This window comes from Rhineura floridana, chromosome 6 (assembly GCF_030035675.1).
Source record: "Rhineura floridana isolate rRhiFlo1 chromosome 6, rRhiFlo1.hap2, whole genome shotgun sequence".
Lineage (NCBI taxonomy): Eukaryota > Metazoa > Chordata > Lepidosauria > Squamata > Rhineuridae > Rhineura > Rhineura floridana.
This window is the reverse complement of record NC_084485.1, coordinates 96,451,128-96,470,110: the sequence shown is the minus strand read 5'-3', so window position 1 is coordinate 96,470,110 and position 18,983 is coordinate 96,451,128. Positions and strand designations below refer to the sequence as shown.

The window sequence follows — 18,983 nt, the reverse complement described above, 5'->3', positions numbered from 1 at the left end:
TTTTAAGGAAGATGAGTCTACTGTGAATTAACAATCCAGCTAGACTTGAGCATCCACTTTCCCCAACATTTAGGCCTACTGCATAAAAAGGTATTTACTATGTCCTTGAAGTGCAAAGGACTGGCCTTGTTAGAGATCACTTGGATCGTAACAGCAGATGCTGAGAATCCTAAATGATGTTTTAAAGTGTTTTAGTGCTTTGTTTGCCGCCCTGGGCTCCTGCTGGAAGGAAGGGTGGGATACAAATAAATAAATAAATAAATGAGTCTCAAAAGTATACTATACATAAAGCAGAATGGGGTGAAAAAATATGTCAGAATCAAAATATCACAGAATAATAATTGTGTTTTTAGAACTGTTATAACACATTTGTTGCTATTTGGGATTATGGTTTCAGTAAACATCTCTCCCCTTGCCCCCTGCACACCCCAATAATGGTTTTAATATATGTCCCAGCATACCATTGCTTACAATCAGATATTCTACAACAACAACAACAAAAGTTTACAGTTTTGAAATATTAGCTTCTTCTTCTATCTCTACATTCACTGGCTTTTGTGTCAGTAAATGAATTTGCAGCTTTAGTGTGCTAAAATGATTTAAAATCTAGTGAATATTGCCTCATTTTCTCTGTATAACATTCCTGTGATCACATGCCAGGTATTGCAAAATAACATATTACTCAGAGTAATTATCCAAAAATATCTGATACTAATTTCTAAAACCTATTCACAAACGTTTGATGAGTAAATTTCAACAGACACTGAATTTTTTAAAAAAACTTTTAAGCCATGCAGGATTTTTACAGCTGGCTTAAATTTATTCTGTGCTTTTTTGAGGGGTGGGGAAGGGTTTTTTTTTTTTTTTAAAGTCTTGCTAATTTAACCAGCTGAGAGCCAAACTCAACTTTACGCTATGTTCTTTATTTAATTTCAGTGCGGGGGGGGGGGGAGAGCGAGCGAGCCTGTCATTGGGATCACATCCCGCAAGGATTCTGAAGAAAATCAGTCCCACTGCACACCTGTAGGGCTTGGAGGAAAAAGCTCCCACTGAGTTGTGAGGACAGCCCTCATCTCCACACTAACCCATTCACAATCTCCTTTCCTCTCCCCCCTTATTCTTGCTCCCTTTCCTCTCACACAGAGAACAGCTTTTCCAATTAATCATTCTCCCCTACTCCAATATATTATGTCCCTCATATTGTGGGGAGCGCACCTAATTCTTCCTCTCCATGCTCCCTAATTCCATCCCAACATATATTAAAATACTTTTCAAATCTGAGAATGATCCTGGCCTTACCTGCAGACTGGCGAGTTCCCCCTTTCCCAGTGCTTGGAAAGTTCATTTTAGAAAGGAACTACTTCTAAATCACCTTTATTCTGTCAAAAAGGAATTAGTTCTAGTACAAGTTTGGCCTTTTACAAAATGAACTAGTTCAGTTCAAGGTCATCCAAATTATTTTTAAAAAGTGTTCAACCAGTTTAAAATCTCTGACTTTGAGGATATATAAATAAAGCCAAAACACACACACACACACATTTCTCCCTGAAGATTTTTTGTGACTGGGTAAGACTCACTTACCTTCAACATAGTTTCACTTTAGTAAACATTTAACAGCCATAATTACAACATACTCTGATCTTAGCTGTGTACTTTGACCTCTCTCATTTCTTAGCCTTTATTTCACTTTTAAACAAACAGAATCAAGAGCTTCCCAAGAGCGGAAAACAATCCCTTCAATTTATCAGAATGGATTCCAATAGCATAGCATTGGTAACGTACAAATTTATTTTTCCTTTGTACTTATAGGAGGTTAGAAATGGGAGTTTTCACATATCAGGCATTATACATACAGCTGTTCACAGACTATTCTAAGACGGTTTTATTGAAATCATGTTAAAATTCATGAAACTGCTTCAGTACTAATCTAGGTTTGTAGATAATGCAGTGTATATACAGGATATGTGGTTTGGTTTGTGGTGTGTGTATTTATTAGCAAGACCATTTATTATTATTATTATTATTATTATTATTATGTAGGCATAAATATTATGCATTTATTTAATTATTATTTGATTTATATCCCGCCCTTCCTCCCAGCAGGAACCCAGGGCAGCAAACAGAAGCACTAAAAACACTTTAAAACATCATAAAAACAGACCTTAAAATACATTAAAACAAAACAACGTTAAAAACATTTTTTTAAAAAGCTTTAAAAACATCTTTAAAAAAGGGTTAAAAACATTATTAAAAAAAATATTAACAAGCAATTGTAACAGACTGGGATAGGTCTCAACTTAAAAGGCTTGTTGAAGGAGGACAGTCTTCAAAAGGTGCTGAAAATACAGCAATTTCAAACTCATTGAAATTATGAAGTAATGAGTATGCTCCAGAGCCTAGCTGGTGGGTTTGAGCATACAGTACAGTACACACTGGTGATTTGTAGAAGCAGCTGGCAAACTAGATTGCAGGATAAGGTCTAGGGCTAGGCAGTCTCAAAGAGGTAGGCAGAGAGGTAAGACAGAGAGATTTTGGCAGCACTAACTGAGCTTCAGTGTGGGAAGGAAAAGCACAGGCTGAGGATCAAAACAGATAAGTAAGGCCAATTTAGAGACAAGTTGTATTCAGTGAATTCTGGGTGGGACTGCTTGGCCATTCAGGCAGTGTCTTCCTGTTTCCTTTGCAGGCTGCTAGACAACAGAAGTAAACAAAGCTTTAGTAATCAAATGGCTTTATAAAATGTGGTAAATTATTGTGCACAACATTATTTCAGTTTTTGTTTGTACATCATGATCCATTTATATGGTGCTTTACACAGTTTCAAAAATAAAATACTTTCTCCCCAAAGGAATTGCACTCTAAATTTCTATGTGGGAGACTCCACAAAGTGTGAAGGAAGCGGAAGAGGGATGGGTAATAAATGAGGGGGGGGCAAATTATTGATGGAAAACATTAGAAGAAGTTGAGGGATGGGGAAGTGGCTTAGAGAACAATTTTAGCATTTAGATTGAGTGGGAGAAGTCACAAAGTGACTCATCCTTCTAAAAAAATGATTTTCAAATTTGTAAATCCTCATGTCTCTGTTTTGTACTACTTAGGAAGAACAGATCAGGTTCTAGTTACTGGTTCAGTTGTGAATCAGAGACTCAAAAACTTCCTAGGAAGAGTATACCCACCCAGTGAATAGTTTTAGTTTGCATAAGGAGGTCCAAGTTACATTTTGAGAATATGGAATTAGGTTATTAAGTAATTGAAAAAACAACAACAAATAAATAAGAGTCAGGCTGTGTACTTAAATCTAATGTTGAAGGTAGATGTAACTCATTTGAGTTCATTTGTTTCTATGCTATAAAGTTCAAGAAGACTTAAGGTATGGTTTGGTTCTAAATTACATTGTGTTCATATATTTGTTTTTATTGATGTGTATTTGCTTCTGTGAGAGCCAGTGTGGTGTAGGATTTGGGGATTTATATCACAGTAGCAGCTGGACAACATTACATCAAATACATGGCAAAAATATATGAAGAATAATTCTGGTGTGGCATGTGTATATAAATAAATTATATGTCTCTGCAAAAAAGATAACTGGGGAAGAATCTGTTGCTTTGTACTTTAACTAAGAATATAGTGCAAGAAAGTTGTTGAAAGCTTTTATGCTTTGATACTATGTTTAATTATTTTATTTTTATTATTTATTAAATTTATATCCTGCCCTTCCTCCTGAAGGAGTCTAAGGCTGCAATGTCAAACATGCAAGATACAGTAGATCAATAACTCAAGTAAACTAGTCATTGCCTGTTAACTAATAATAGTTAATGGATATATTAAAACACAGAATAGGTGAACAATTGCATCATCATCTCTTCTTTATACAAGTTGCTAATTTATTCATGTATATAAAACTATGATGACAATGACACTTGCACATAACAGTATCTTAGAGTTACATATCAAATCATGATTTATTTCCAGGTTCCTAAATGTTTTCATGTTTCTGCATGGGGCCAATATAATGAAGTTGAGGGTGTTGGAATATGAGGTTCATCTCGAACTCGTGGGTTGAGGCTGCATGGGGTTAAAAGGGTAGATAGTGAGGAGATCTCCTGATTACTAGGTTAATACCTGTCCTTTAATATCCTGCTGACTCTCCCTTCCTGCTAGACTGATATGCTTAGGATGTTGACCACATCTTCCCATCTCCTTCTTTCTTCTTCTTTCTCTTGAGAGGGAGTGCAGATACCTTCTCTTTGTCTCTCTCCTCCAAGCATGAGGGCAAACACTAGGCTTAGTGTTTGCATCTCCAACTTTGCTAGTTAGCTAGATGTAGAACTCTTTCCTATCAAGTATGTACTTCCAGAATAAAGTAGTTATTTCTTCTTTTAAAGCTTAAAGTCTCTGACTAATTCACAGGGAAGGTGTAATCTTTAGCAAAGATTCAAATACACAAAGCTCACTCAGACGCTCAAATACCTAATTTTGCTACTTTGCAACAGAGGTCTTGTTGGGTTGGGTTATGAAAGGATCCTGTGAGATACCTCCAAACATAACCTATTCAAGGTTAAATCTGTGCCTGCTCACAGGCTTGCTGTGATGATGAATGAGGTAAGAATTGAAAGCACTTTGTGTATACACTGAAAAGTTCTATTATTAATAGTATTTATCTCCCTCATCACATAGCATGACTAGTTAAGCCTGTCTGCAGATCTGGGTTACGTGATTGTCAATCTGTGTAGAATTACGTTAATCATGCATATTACAAATTCCAATAAATAGGTCAGATGCTCTTGACTGCGTTCTCATCTTCATTTAATTGTTTTTCTTTTTTTAAAAAATGAGTAACTATGCATATTCCCAGAGCTTAGGTCAGATGACTTTCTTCTGTATAGAAGGAAAGAAATACATAGCAGATGTACCTGAAGTACACAGAATCCCAAGAGCACACGGGAACTGATTTTTTTGTTTTATGCTGGCTGATTGCTAAGAGTTTATTTTATTTTATTTATATCCCACCCTTCTTCCCAGCAGGAGCCCAGGGTGGCACTTATTGTGTTATTGAGTTATTGTGTCAACATTGGAAGAATGAAAATGGTCCATCTTTGAAAGAATTTATCACAAAAATAATATCAATATATTTTAGAGAAAATAGTGGGGAAGAATATGGGGATATTTATTAAGACTGGAACTGCAGTTCTATAGTTTTCTTTAGACATTATGGGGTAGACAGTGAGTTGTATCAGTATGTTATGCTTGCCAGCCATTGCCCCTATTTTATCTGCCTAACATACTATACTGTGAATAGAATAGTGTTGTGTCAAAGTATACAAGTACATACAATGACCCATGAATTATTACCAACCCTGCTCTCTCCACAACCACTCTCATCCCATTTTTGTGTTGTCCTGTTCCAGTAAGAGAACTCCACACATGGTGGTTGGGCTCAAATCTGCACACACAACTGAATGTTGTTCATACATGTCAGTGCTGTATCAAGACACATACATGTAATGTTCAGCCCTTGGTGAATATACAGGTTTTCATCCAAATGTGCATATTCTTTTTATTGCATAGCACTAAGTTACAGTCCCGTCAGTGCAAGGATTTCCACTTCTGCAATGTCCTCTCCCTGCTGTGTAGCTCCTTAATCTGTTCTGAGATTTTCCTAACCCTCCTGAGCAGATTGGGGGAGTGCGTGGGGTGCGTGGAGGAGAAAGGAGAGGGGAGAAAGTTCCGTTGTGCAAGCAGAAATCCTTGCGTTGATGGGATGTTCTAGTTGAATACTGTCTTTTCTCTCCACATTTGTCTTATATTGTGGGAAAGAGTACTTATTTCCTGTTTGTATCTGTTTGTGAATAGTCATGTGCTCCAAAACTTTACTGCATGCTTCCATCTCAGTTATTTCAAGGAATGGCAGGTTATTGCAAGTGTCAGTAGTATACTGATGATATTCAGCTCTATTTCTCTGTAACATCTGAATCTGGAGAGACCGTGCAAACCCTGGACTTGGTGGTGGGCTGGATGAGGACCAATAACCTGAGTCTGAATCCTAGTAAGATGGAGACACTGAGTTTGTGGTTTCTGAGTTCAGATAATTGGTCAGTTGCCTGCTTTGTATGGAGTTGTACTCCCTCTGAAAGAGCAGGGTCATAGTCTGGGGGTGCTTCTGGATCCATGTTTGTCACTGGAGGCCCAGGTGAGCTCAGTGACTAGAAGTACGTTTTACCAGCTTCAGCTGGTAAGATAGCTGTGGCCATTTGTGGACCGGGAGAGCCAAACTACTGTTGTCCATGCACTTTAACCTCCAGGCTGGATTACTGTAATGTGCTCTATGTGGGGCTGCCCTTGAAGTTGGCCCAGAAGCTGCAACTGGTGCAAAATGCTGCGGTGCGGCTACTCACTGGGGCAGGGTATCGCCAGCATGTGACCCTCACTGCTGAAAGAATTGCACTGGCTGCCCATTAGCTACCGGGCCAAGTTCAAGGTTCTAGTTTTGGTGTAGAAAGCCCTCCATGGCTTGGGACCAGGATACCTGAAAGATCGTCTTACTCCTTATATACCCAGTGATCACTGCCGGTGAGGGCATCTTGCAGATACCATCTTATCAGGAGGTCCATTCTGCACAACATAGGAAGTGGAACTTTAGTGTCATGGCACCGACACTTTGGAATTCCCTCCCATTAAATCTGTGTTATCTTTTTGACACCTATTGAAGACCTTCCTCTTTCAATAAGCCTTTTAAGTAGAGACCTTACCCCAGTCTGTGTCTCTGATGGAGATGCTTTTTAAGATGTTTTTAAAGTTTGTTTTTAAATTTAAAGATTTTTTTTGTTTTAAAATGTTTTAAATCTTTTGTTTTTAAGATAGTATAAAGTGCTTTTAGTGTTTTTATTTGCAACCCTGGGCTCCTCCTGAGATGAAAGGTGGGATATAAATAAATAAATAAATAAATAAAGTTTCATAAGCTTGGTTTGCAAGAAACAGTAAAGGCAAGCTATGGCTTACCAGGATTGTAAATGGCAGACTCCCAGAGAGGAGCTTTGCTCCTCACTGGTCCTTTTTTTTTGACTGAGAGCGACCACTTCCCGCTTTCACTTAGTCTTAAGGCACCTAAGAGTAGCCCGATATATCCTTTACCTACAAAGCCGGTTGCCCCTGAAAAAAGAGTCTTTTGGTCAGACAGGAGGTGTAAATTAGTCGCTCAACTACTGGAGAGTGACACATTCCAATTAATTCGGTATGAGGTTCTGAACGAAATTCAAGACCCCTTATTGGCACTTCAATCCGTTCTATTTTTACTCAGGCCTTATATGATTAATAAAAATAACTGTCCTTCCAGCAAATTTCAAAAGAGCCAATGGTTCGACCAAGACTGTAGAGAGGCTAAAAAAACCCTAAAAAAATTTCTTCAGTGGTCAATCAAGTCCCCGTCCCCCCAATCTCTTATGGCCTTCAAATCACAGAAGGCCTTTTATAGAACCCTTTTGAAGGAAAAAAAAATAGCCTTTGCCGAATCTCGTTGGAATCTTCTAATAAAGAGGATAAACGAGAACCAAGAACGTCAGTTCTGGTCTTTAGTAAAGTCGGGACAAGGGCTGAGTAATATTCTTAAGCCTGGCCTGATCTCGATTTCAACCTGGCAAGCTCATTTTCAATATCTTTATTCCTCAATTTTGTCTCCGTACAATATTCTCCCAATGTCAGATATCATGAATTTGCCGCCATGGCCCCCTGTTTCAATCCAAGAAATAAAATCACTGATCGACTCATTAAAAAATGGAAAAGCCCTGGGTGAAGACTTTCTCTTACCAGAGGCCATTAAACAATTCTCTGACTGGTGGGCCCCATTTCTGGCCCGCTTATTTACCAAAATAAATGACACAGGCGTAATCCCTGAGGGCTGGAGATGTAACATCATCATCCCTATTTATAAAAAGGGAGATCCTTCTAACCCTGCCAACTTCTGGCCAATCAGCCTGCTGAACATAGTTTCCAAACTCTACGCCAAATTTCTTTTAATTAAACTAGAACACTGGGTTCTGGCACAACAGATCATTCATCCAGAGCAAGTAGGTTTTTGTAAAGGTTCCTCCCCGACCGATCATTGCCTAACTCTCCATTTTTTGGCAAAACAGTCCATCGCCGGTCCCACCCGACATTTCTATGCAGCATTTGTTGACCTGGCTGCGGCGTTTGATTCGATAGACAGGAACGCTCTGTGGCATAAGTTGCACAAACTGAATATTGATCTACACCTTCTACATTTAATTCACACTTTATATGCTGATACATTTGCTGTGGTAAGAATTCCCTTTTCTGGAGCCCTCTCCGACCTGATAGAGGTAGAGAGAGGCGTTAAGCAAGGATGCCTGTTAGCCCCCCTGCTTTTTAAACTATTTTAAAATGACATTATCCCTTTTTTATCAGGACCTCAAGTTTTTCCCCCTTAATTGGCCAAAGGAAAGTCTCGACACTTCTTTACGCCGCTGACATGGTCCTTCTCTCCATAGTCCCTATCGGCCTCAGAAAGTTGTTGAGATCTCTACAGACCTATTGTACAAAGGAAAATCTGAATATAAACTATGCTAAAACTAAAGTTTTAGTATTTGGAAAGAAATTCCAAGGCCATTGTTGGTATATAGCTGAACATCAGCTAGAGCAACCCCGGGAATTCAAATATTTAGGAATTTATTTCTCGGACACCCTCTCCTGGCAATACCATCGACAATATACTAAACTGCTCGCATCTAAGACAGTAGGGGCAATACTAAAATTTTTCCGCACTATGGGTGGCAATCAGATACAACCAGCATTAAAAATTTATAATGCCAAGGTGATCCCTCAGATCTTATATGGAGTCTCTGTTTGGGGTTGGGATAACCACACTGTAAAAGCCCTAGAAACAATACAAAACAGCTTTCTAAGACGCTTACTATCTCTCCCGATGGGAACCTCAGCAGCAATGATGCGAGCTGAGACTGGTTCCCCTCCCCTTATAGCACATATACATTTTACTCTTTTGAAGTTTCTAAGATTTCCCAAAGAGTCTCAGACTAGGGTACTACTCCAGTTATGCCTTAACCACTCTTCTGCCTTTGCCCTATGGGGCTCTAAGCTAAATAACTTGTTATCAACATACTATCTCTCAGCATTGGAGTTTAATTTAGACTTAAACAATAAATCTCTACGTGAACGTATATTCCATCACTCCCTGAAATTAGATATGCTAACTATTACCAACTCAAGGGTTTCTCCCTGGTTCTGGCATTTTAAATTCATTCCTCAATGCGCTACTTATCTCACACAACCTACACCCTCTGCTCTTAGACAGGCATTTACAGCCTTACGTTTTTTTCCCCTTCCAAATGCCGACAGGGAAGGCCGATTAGCTAGTGTTCCTAAGGATCAAAGGATTTGCATCTGTGGTTCTCCTACACTGGAGGACCTCCCTCACGTATTGCTCTATTGTCCAATATATATCCAACCTAGATCTAGATTCCTTAAGAAATGGCTAGACATTCCCTGGCTTATCTCATCCGATGAAAAAATTATTTTCTTAATGGCTGATCATATCCGAGAAGTAACTCATAATGTATCCCTTTTCATAATAGCGGCCAGAAAACTTCAGGCAAATCACATTGCCCTATCAAATATCATCTACGTAATATTTTTCCCCCGGTATTTCCCCCCCCCCACAATTGTTCTTAATCTCTCCCTGTTTGATTTTAAATTATTGTATTTATATCGTGTTTGTATTGTATTTTTACTGTATTACTTGCGTTGGCCTCCGGCCCTGCAATTCACATCGAAGGCCCTTCTCCGGGTTCCAACGCATAGGGAGGCCCGGAGAGCAATAACTAGAGCTAGGGCCTTCTCAGTGGTGGTCCCCGAATTATGGAACGCCCTCCCTGACGAGATACGCCTGGTGCCTTCTTTGTTATCTTTTCGGCGCCAGGTAAAGACCTACCTCTTTGCCCAGGCATTTTAAATTTAATTTTCATTTATTTTAATTTTAATCTTTTGTCTTAATTTTGTTTTAAAAAATGTTTTCTATTGTATTGTACTCATACCCACATGTATTTTAATCTGTTTTTACCCTGTTGTACACTGCCCTGAGAGCTTGTTGCTATAGGGCGGTCTAAAAATGTAATAAAATAAATAAATAAATAAACATCTATAAACACTGGTCCTTTTCACAGATGCATAGTGTTTGGCTAACATGTCATCTGAATCCAGGTTCATGGTGAAGCTCTCTCCTTCCTAACCAGGAGCTGTAGCCAAGGTTTGTTCTTGGCTACAACTCATTGTTAGTGAGGAGAGAGTTTAACTGTGAGCTAGGGTTCAGACAACATGCTAAGCCAAACTTGAGGAGGGGTAAAGCAGCTTATTGTGTCATATGAAACAGGTCTGTTTTTGTTTAGAAATCACTCTTTTTTTAGAGTATAGTGCATGGAAAATCCCTGGAATAGGTTGTTTCTACAGGAACTATAAGTTTTCTCAATTAAGTAGCACATTGTTTTGATTCTTGCCATTGAACATAGAGTACTTCAGTTCTAGGATTTAACCAGCTCATCAGATACAACTTTGTTTCTTGTCTGGCTTCTTCTCATTGCTTGTGTGCTTCCTCTTTCTCCTCATTCCCAGTGAAAATAAAGAGTGGGTTTTCCACATTAAATATTGCCATACACACATATGTAGTTTGGATTCACCAGTGCAATCTGAAGCACCAATTGATAGAAAAGTCCTTCTATATGGAGCATACATTATTTTCCTTGCGCTATGTTATTCCACAGCCAGGAGAGATTACGTGGTTGGTCACTTCTGATCCATTTTAAGGGGGGAGTTATAAACCTCTTTCTAGTTTATTAAATCTTCTACCTTTACCCAAACCATAGCTGTGTGTTAGTTCATTAATGTTCAAATCATTCCAAGCTACACAAACATCCTCTGTAGTCTACAGGCGGGCCCTGCTTATATGGCAGGTTCCGTTCTGGACCCCTGCCGTAAAGCGGAAATCACCATAAAGCGGGACCCCATTGATTATAATGGGGCGCGTTGTGCAAAAATGCCACAAAATCGGCTTTAAAAAGGGGAATTAAAGCCGCCGCATTAGTGGAATGCTGGGAAGCAAAGCGCCGGGAAGCGGGGTCCTACTGTACTTCTGATCCATTAAAATCAATAGTATGTCTTGGAGCCCAGACTTTGAAATATGTAAAATACATATTTAATATATATGCCAACTGTTTATTATTATTTTTTAAAAAAACTTATTTGCAGCCCATAGCCGGGAAATGAAGAGGCAAGACAAGATGAAGTATGGGTAAATCAAGGGCCACGTTTATTCAAATAAAGCCAATTAAGTGCTTGATTGTGTAACAAATGATCTGCAGAGAAAAGTGTGGGACCAAACTCTTACCCAGTCGGGCGAGGACACCCTGCCATGGAAAAGGGGATGGTCCAAGCCCAATCCCCTTCCCCGGGCCTCATCCCTGCAGGGTGGTTAGGGAGGCCTTCCTGCTCCACCCCCCCCAGGGCTGCACAACTCTGAGTGGGTGTTATAGGTTAGCTCCAATGGTGAGCCTTATCCTGCCACAAGGCCACACAACCTGGAAGTCAAGCCTCAGATCCCACCTATCACCTTAAAGTGTGCCTAGGGGTGCTCACCAAACCCTACACTGAAATTCCCACACATATCCGCCAAACGTGACCAAATTAACCTATTTACCAGTTAAACTACTTGGCCAGGCAACAAATCAGCCAAATCAAATTAAGCCGAATAAAGATGAGACAATCAGCCAAATTACAGTGGGTGGGTGTTGCACAAGGCCAGAAAGAGGCTGAAGGATGGTGGAGCAGGGCTTAAATAGCCACCCTGCCCTGCCCCTGCATGACACAGCATGCATGGCCATGCTGCAATCGGGGGGGCGCTTTGAAGCCATGCCAGGTCTTCCCTGGCATGGCTGCAAAGACCCATCATTGACAGAGCCCTCTGGGGGTGTGTTAAAGGTTAGCCCCAGGTTAGCCCCAAAGGTGAGCCTTATCCTGCCACCAGGCCACACAACCTGGAAGTCAAGCCTCAGATCCCACCTATCACCTTAAAGGGTGCCTAGGGATGCTCACCAAACCCTACCCTGTGACATTCCCACACATACCCACCACAAAAGAGGACAAGCCTCAGCTTAGTCCCTCTTTGCTCACCTGCAGCAAATAATTTCATGCAGGGCACTCTGCAGATCAGTCAGAAACAGATTGTTACCCAAGTCAGACATATGAACACCATCTGGCCGGTAAAGTTCAGCCCTTCCACACTTCACCTCTGGGTGATGTATCATCTTGCCCTGCCAATTGGCAAGGGTGAGACAAACATCCCTATTTACCTTCTTACAAGCAGTGTTCAGGTTCCTGGGGTCAATTCCCACCCTCCAAATCCTCCTGGGGAGGATATCGGACCAAACAATCACGGTCCCAAGCCACCTTCTTTGTATGGCCTCGAAGTCCAGGCAAGCCTGAATGATAAGGGCTTTCCCCTTCAACATTCCCAGGTCGTTGCCTGCCAAATGAATAACCAAAACCTGTGGAGGGTGCTGCACCAATGAAGCATCAAACAGCATTGATAGGAGGCATTCCCACAGCATGCCACGTGTACTGGACCTAAGTGCAATGGCTGAGCCCCAAGTTCCATGCCTGGTTTGCAACACCCTCCTTTTGGCCTAGAAGAGGCAAGCAACTCTCCCATGCAAAAAGCCCCAGAAAACGGTACAACAGCAACTGCATGAAATAGAACTGCCTCATAAACTACATAAAGACACCCAAAGCCCACAAAAACCAAAACAAAAAACCAAAACAAAAAAACCAAACAAAATCACTGGTGAGATAGGGCAAGGAGGGTCTGGTGCAGGAGGATGCCCTAGTCAACCCTTCGAGCATTTTCCTTGTTATAAAATCACCGGAGGAGTCAGGGACACCCCTAACCTTGGCCAGAAATCCAATCCCCGCCAACTTACCCCTAACGGTCTTCACCAAAAGTCCCTGCCGGTGAAGAACCACACAAAATTCCTCCAACCAATCCACTGGGATAGGCTGTCAGCTTCAGGGCTGTGGGCTGGGCAGTAACAAAGCAGCCGGCAGTTAGCTGGCAATAAATCAGTCAAGGCCAGGCAGATAACGGAGGCCGGCTGGCAGAAGAAAGGCTTGGCAAACTAACCAGTAGCAGTGTCCAAGAGCGTTGTCCAGGTAGGGAAGCAGAGTTCAGAAAGCCAGGGGTCCAGTCCAAAGGTCTAGAGGCTAGTAACGGCGTTACATGCGAGGGGTCACAACCAACATTGTAGTCAGCAGTCTGCTGCAGCCATGAACTGCCTTTTATAACAGACTCCCTAAGCCAGGTGCCCGTGATTAGTCTCCTAGTTGCTCAGAGGTGCTTGTTCTTAAATGACCCGACCTCTTCCTTCATTGCTGTGCTTCTCGCTGGCGTCTCCTTTCTGCAGGGTGGAGGGGAGCCTCCTGTTCATACCCAGAATCCGATTGAGGGGCTTCAGCCAGGTCCTGGACATTCTCCAGCTGGGGAAGAGCCAGAGTTGTGTCCTCAGGGATTCCACTAGTTCCTTCTCCTGGGTCTGCCAACTCTACCTCTTCCTCCTCCTCCGAGTCCTCTGAAGGGGCGATGACATAATAATAATAATAATAATAATAATAAATTTAATTTTCATGTTGCCTATCTGGCCGAAGCCACTCTAGGCGACGTACAAACTAAAATTCAGTAAATTACAATACAATACAGATAAAATACAATAAAATCAGAACGATCATTAATCACAGCAGCATGAAATCAGTTAGGGCGATCAATAGATAATAAAATATCCCAAAAAAGTTAGCCCTCCCCGGAATTCCTGAAGGCCTGTCCAAAAAGCCAAGTTTTTAATGCCCGGCGAAATATATCCAGGGAAGGAGCATGGCGAAGATCGAATGGGAGGGAGTTCCAGAGAGTGGGGGCCGCCACTGAAAATGCCCTCTCTAGTCCCTACCAACCTAGCTGTTTTCGTTGGTGGGACTGAGAGAAGGCCCTGTGTGGCTGATCTGGTTGGGCGGCTTAATTTGTGGTACTGGAGGCGCTCCTTCAGATAAACTGGGCCGAGACCGTATAGGGATTTAAAGGTTAATACCAACACCTTGAATTGGGCCCGGAAAACAACTGGCAGCCAATGTAGGTGAAATAATACTGGCGTGATGTGATCATGGCGGCGGCTGTTTGTAAGCAACCGAGCCGCCGCATTCTGCACCAGTTGTAGTTTCTGGACCGTTTTCAAGGGTACCCCACATAGAGCGCATTGCAGTAGTCTAATCGAGAGGTGACCAGGGCGTGTACCACCAGTGGGAGCTGATGAATAGGGAGGTAGGGTTGCAGCCTCTGTATGAGATGTAATTGGTACCAAGCTGCCCGGCTCACTGCCGAAATCTGAGCCTCCATGGACAGCTTGGAATCAAGAACCACCCCGAGGCTGCGGACCTGATCTTTCAGGGGTAAACTCACCCCATTAAACTGTAGGTCAACAGCACCCAACCTCCCCCTGTCACCCACAAATAGCACCTCGGTCTTATCAGGATTGAGCTTCAGTCTGTTCCTTCCCATCCATCCACTCACGGATTCCAGGCACTTGGACAGGGTCTCCACAGCCATCTCTGGTGAAGATTTAAAGGAGAGATAGAGCTGCATGTCATCTGCATATTGATGACATCGCAGCCCAAAACTCCTGATGATAGCTCCCAGCGGCTTTACATAGATGTTAAATAGCATGGGAAAGAGGATAGAACCCTGTGGCACTCCGCATGTGAGGGGCCAAGGGTCTGAAACCACATCTCCCAATGCTACCTGTTGATGCCTGTCAGAGAGAAAGGAACGGAACCACTGCAAAACAGTGCCTCCTATTCCCAATCTTTCCAGGCGATCCAACAAGATACCGTGGTCGACGGTATCAAAAGCCGCTGAGAGATCCAGGAGGACAAGAAAGGTGGATTCTCCCCCGTCTAATGCCCTCCTCATATCATCCACCAGAGCGACCAAGGCTGTTTCAGTACTATGTCCAGTCCTGAAACCCGATTGGTATGGATCCAAATAATCCGTTTCATCCAAGTGTGCTGCCAAGTGACATAGGCCAGAGAAAAGAATACCTCCCTGCTCAAATGAAAACTGTCAAATTCCCTACCTGCTCTCAAATAGGAGTTTCTTGTGCTGGTGGCAAGGGACAACATTATGGCCTTCTCAGCTTCAAACTGCCAAGATCCCACAGTGCCACCAGCATTGGCTCTGGTTGAAGTCTGGCCAAAGGGGCCAACTCCCGAAAACATGACATCTGATGGCGACAGAGGAAATCAGCCACACCACTGTGCTGACGAAGAACATGGTGAGCAAGAAAAATTAAATTAAATTTAGGGCACCGAGTTACAAAAGCATGTGCCAAAACCATCACTCTAGCTAGAGTTGATAATGCACACTGTGGCCTGGTTATCACACAAAAAAGGCACCACGGAGTTAGCCAGTTCAGCTGCCCACAGATGTACCGCAACCACTGTTAGGAAAAAATTCCAAAAAGGTCAGATCCTTAGTGATGCCAGCCTCAGCCAAGGCCACCAGCCATGCTTCTGCACACCACATATCCTGAAAAATAACCCCAAAACCTAAAGCCCCAGAGGCATTTGAGTGAACTTGCAACTCTGCCTCCAATAACAAATCCGTATGCCAAAAAGAAACCCCATTAAACTGCTCCAAGAACTGTGACCAAACTAGCAAATCATCTCTCATGTCCTGGTAATTCAACCTGATGATGAGGCCTGCTGAGGCCCTTCATCAGGTCACAAATCCTGCGCAAAAATTCTCTGCCAGGTGCTATGACCCTGCACACAAAATGTAAATGCCCTACCAATTCTGGAAGCTCCCTGAGGGTCACCTTCCTAGTATCCCTCATGCTATCAACCCTGCGTTTCAACTCCCATAATTTGACTGCCGGTAAACAGCAAGTCTGTGCCACTGAGTCAATGTCAATACCCAAAAAGGTGAGCACAGGCCTCAGTTTTTTCCCCTGGCCAAAGGCACCACTAACTCCTCTGACAGCTGCCCAAATGCAGCCATAAGCTGACTACACTGCTGTGAGCCAGCAGGACCAGCAAAAAGAAAATCATCAAGGTAATGCACTACTGCATTAGAGCCAGCTCGCCTCCTGAGAGCCCACTCAAGGAATGTGCTAAAGTGTTCAAAAGCTGAACATGAAATAGAACATCCCATGGGCAGAGCTTGATCTACATAAAACAAACCCTTAAATGAAAATCTAAACAGATCAAAGTCCAAAGGGTGGACTGACAAGAGGCTGAAAGCCAACTTGATATCGCACTTACCCATAAGAGCACCTGGGTCTAAACACCGAACCAAAATAACTGTACTGTGAAAGGAAGCATAACACTGAACACAAATGCTCGGAAATAGCATCATTCACCGACTGCCCCCAAGGGTAAGACAGGGGATGAATGATGCGATATTGTCCAGGATCTTTCTTAGGAATGATGATGATGAGGTGGAATCTGTATAGATGTGGTTGATCAAAGGGAGAAGAAATTTTGAGTTAAGCAAAGCTCTGCTTTTATAAAACCTAAGAAACATACAGATACTTTGAATGTCTGAGTGCCTGCACCAGTGGAATACTGAGCTTGTAAAACTTGCTGCAACAGTATTTAGAACTGAGCATGTGGCGTGAAAGACTCCTTTTCCTAACATTTTGGCTTGTTTTTCTCCACCCACCACATCTCTGAAATATACTGTATATGTAATGGTTAACCGTACTGCTGCCCTGACTTACTTTATGTTTGTTGCTATTTTGTGTTTTTATTATGTTGTGCATTTTTATTGTTTTTATTATATTTGTAAGCTGTCCTGAGCTCTGTTTTTAACAGCAGAAGGGCAGGATATAAATCCTCTTAATCAATCAATCAACATTCCATAGTGTTGGAAACGAGAGTCTAGGCATTTAAGGCTGAAAATGTTAAGTTTTTTTAAAAAAAAGATTTCTCACATCTTTCCCCAGTTTTTGGTGGTAATTCCTAGGCACAAAAACAAAACAACTGGACAATCCAAATAGTAATATGCAAATAATTTGCAAAATATGCAAATTAGCCTGCCCGGATTTGTGGAACTGGAATATGGCAACCCTAACCCAGAGCCGCCCCGCCCCTAGGCACCCTAGGTCTGGTACGGGAGGAGGTCCATGGGGGTGACATCATGAGTTACCGCACCGGGTGACACCAACCCTAGTGATGCCACTGCCAGAGATTGTACAGATGTTCTTGTTGGATTGTGTCTATATTTGTTTTTAAAATTTCATTCCTTGAGAAAACCCAGTGGAAGTGTTCTTTGTCCTTATGTCTCTTAAACATATTGTCTAAAATGGCACACTATCAAAGTTGTATTGCTTTCTCTCATGTAAATACTTAAAATGTGTTGAATTCCAATGGTATTTCAGTAGCTGTCATTTTCCTCCCCTGCTTTTTGGAAACTTTTTTGCTTTAGGCCAGGACTATGTGTGTTCTATAAAGTAATCTTGATCGGTGTTTTTTTGTTTTAATCAACCTTTCTCTCCCTCCCTGCTCCCCTGAAAATTGAGATTATTTATATTGTGTTTAAACACTCCTCTGAAACAGTTCCATTGTCATTATCTGAATGAGAAACCCGTTAAGTGAATACTGTGTAGCTGACAGCTCCTTAAAAAGAAATAATATGCCGTGATAATTAAAGGGGGAAAGCTTCCTTCCGCTTCTGTTGAAGGAACTTGAAAAACAAAGCACTGGATCCAGTGTTGTTGTACAGGTTAATAAAGCATAGACTACCAGACTTTGCTTCATCAAAAGGAAAAAAGGCCTTCTCCACCCAAGCGCAAGATGAACTATGACCATCACTGTCACTTTTCTCCTTGAGAAAACCAGCAATAGAAATGCTACTTTCATAAAGAGACTGAACTTTAGAATTTTCTTCCTGTATACTATTGCAAATATTTTAAGTAGGTGTTTTAAATTTTCATTGTTCTTTTGCAGTCTTGATTGTGTTTATGCTCATAACATTAGTTGAATGAGTTAGTATTATACCCATTTTACAAATGCGAGCATAGAGGCTGAGAGTTTGAGGCAAGTTGCCTAATGTTGCCTACAATTAATCCTTGGCAGAGAAAGAATTTACACCTATATTTTTGTCCACCTCCATAGTTACTGGACCACAATATTTTCCTTCTGATGTGAATAATTTCTCTGGTATTTCTCTGGTAAGTCTGATTTGAGAAATATAGTCTGAAAGACTAAGGGTGCTTCCACAATTCCTCTTACCCAAATTTATTCTTGGAATTTAGATTTCCAGATTTTCTCATCTTGTTTTTCTAAAGTGGAATTCTCCATTGTTCCATTAAAAAAAAACCAATTGGTTTAGTGCAGCATGATCAGCATGTGCAGTTTGCTTCTGTTTTCAGTTCTTTCAGTTCACTTGTGTCTTTTCTCTGCCTTACATTGCTGATGCACTCTTGCACTTTGTTTTGGCAATGTTTTACAAATTTTGATGTGAATGCATCAAGACTGAATACTACTCTCAGATTCTCTGAAAATATTGTTCTCAGCAAAGGATATTGCCCAAATTTAACCCAAGCCTTTCACCATAAACTTATGATAATCATTACATATTTTCTATACAATATTTGGTAAACATCACCAATGGCATTATTTTTATAGGCATCCTGTATAACATTGACATGCCCTTCAAATATAGGACAGCTTGACCAACTTGATTGTTGTGATGTTGGATAGAAATGTGAAAGGTTGTTCTTTCAGACATGTTTTGTTTATGGCTCCAAACTCAGGACTATGCACCATCATGAACAAGTTGTGACAAGTTGTCAATTTTGTCTTGTCATGTGGCACCACCTGCTGCTTACACATTTGTTTTTCCTTTGTGTCTCTTTCCGTAC

The 18,983-nt window shown here is 41.5% G+C and overlaps 1 protein-coding gene across 15 annotated transcripts in view; it reads left to right on the top strand.

The window, feature by feature from the left end:
• The window catches only part of DAB1 (DAB adaptor protein 1), a 416,583-nt gene that overhangs the window by 108,004 nt on the left and 289,596 nt on the right, over nt 1-18,983 (top strand). For 2 of the 15 annotated variants that reach the window (XM_061633171.1, XM_061633168.1), the window contains one exon: nt 1,702-1,773. The exons of the other annotated variants lie outside the window; for them this stretch is intronic. The gene's annotated coding sequence lies outside the window, so the exon portion shown is untranslated. The remainder of the gene's footprint in view (nt 1-1,701; nt 1,774-18,983) is intronic. 15 annotated transcript variants of the gene reach the window in all.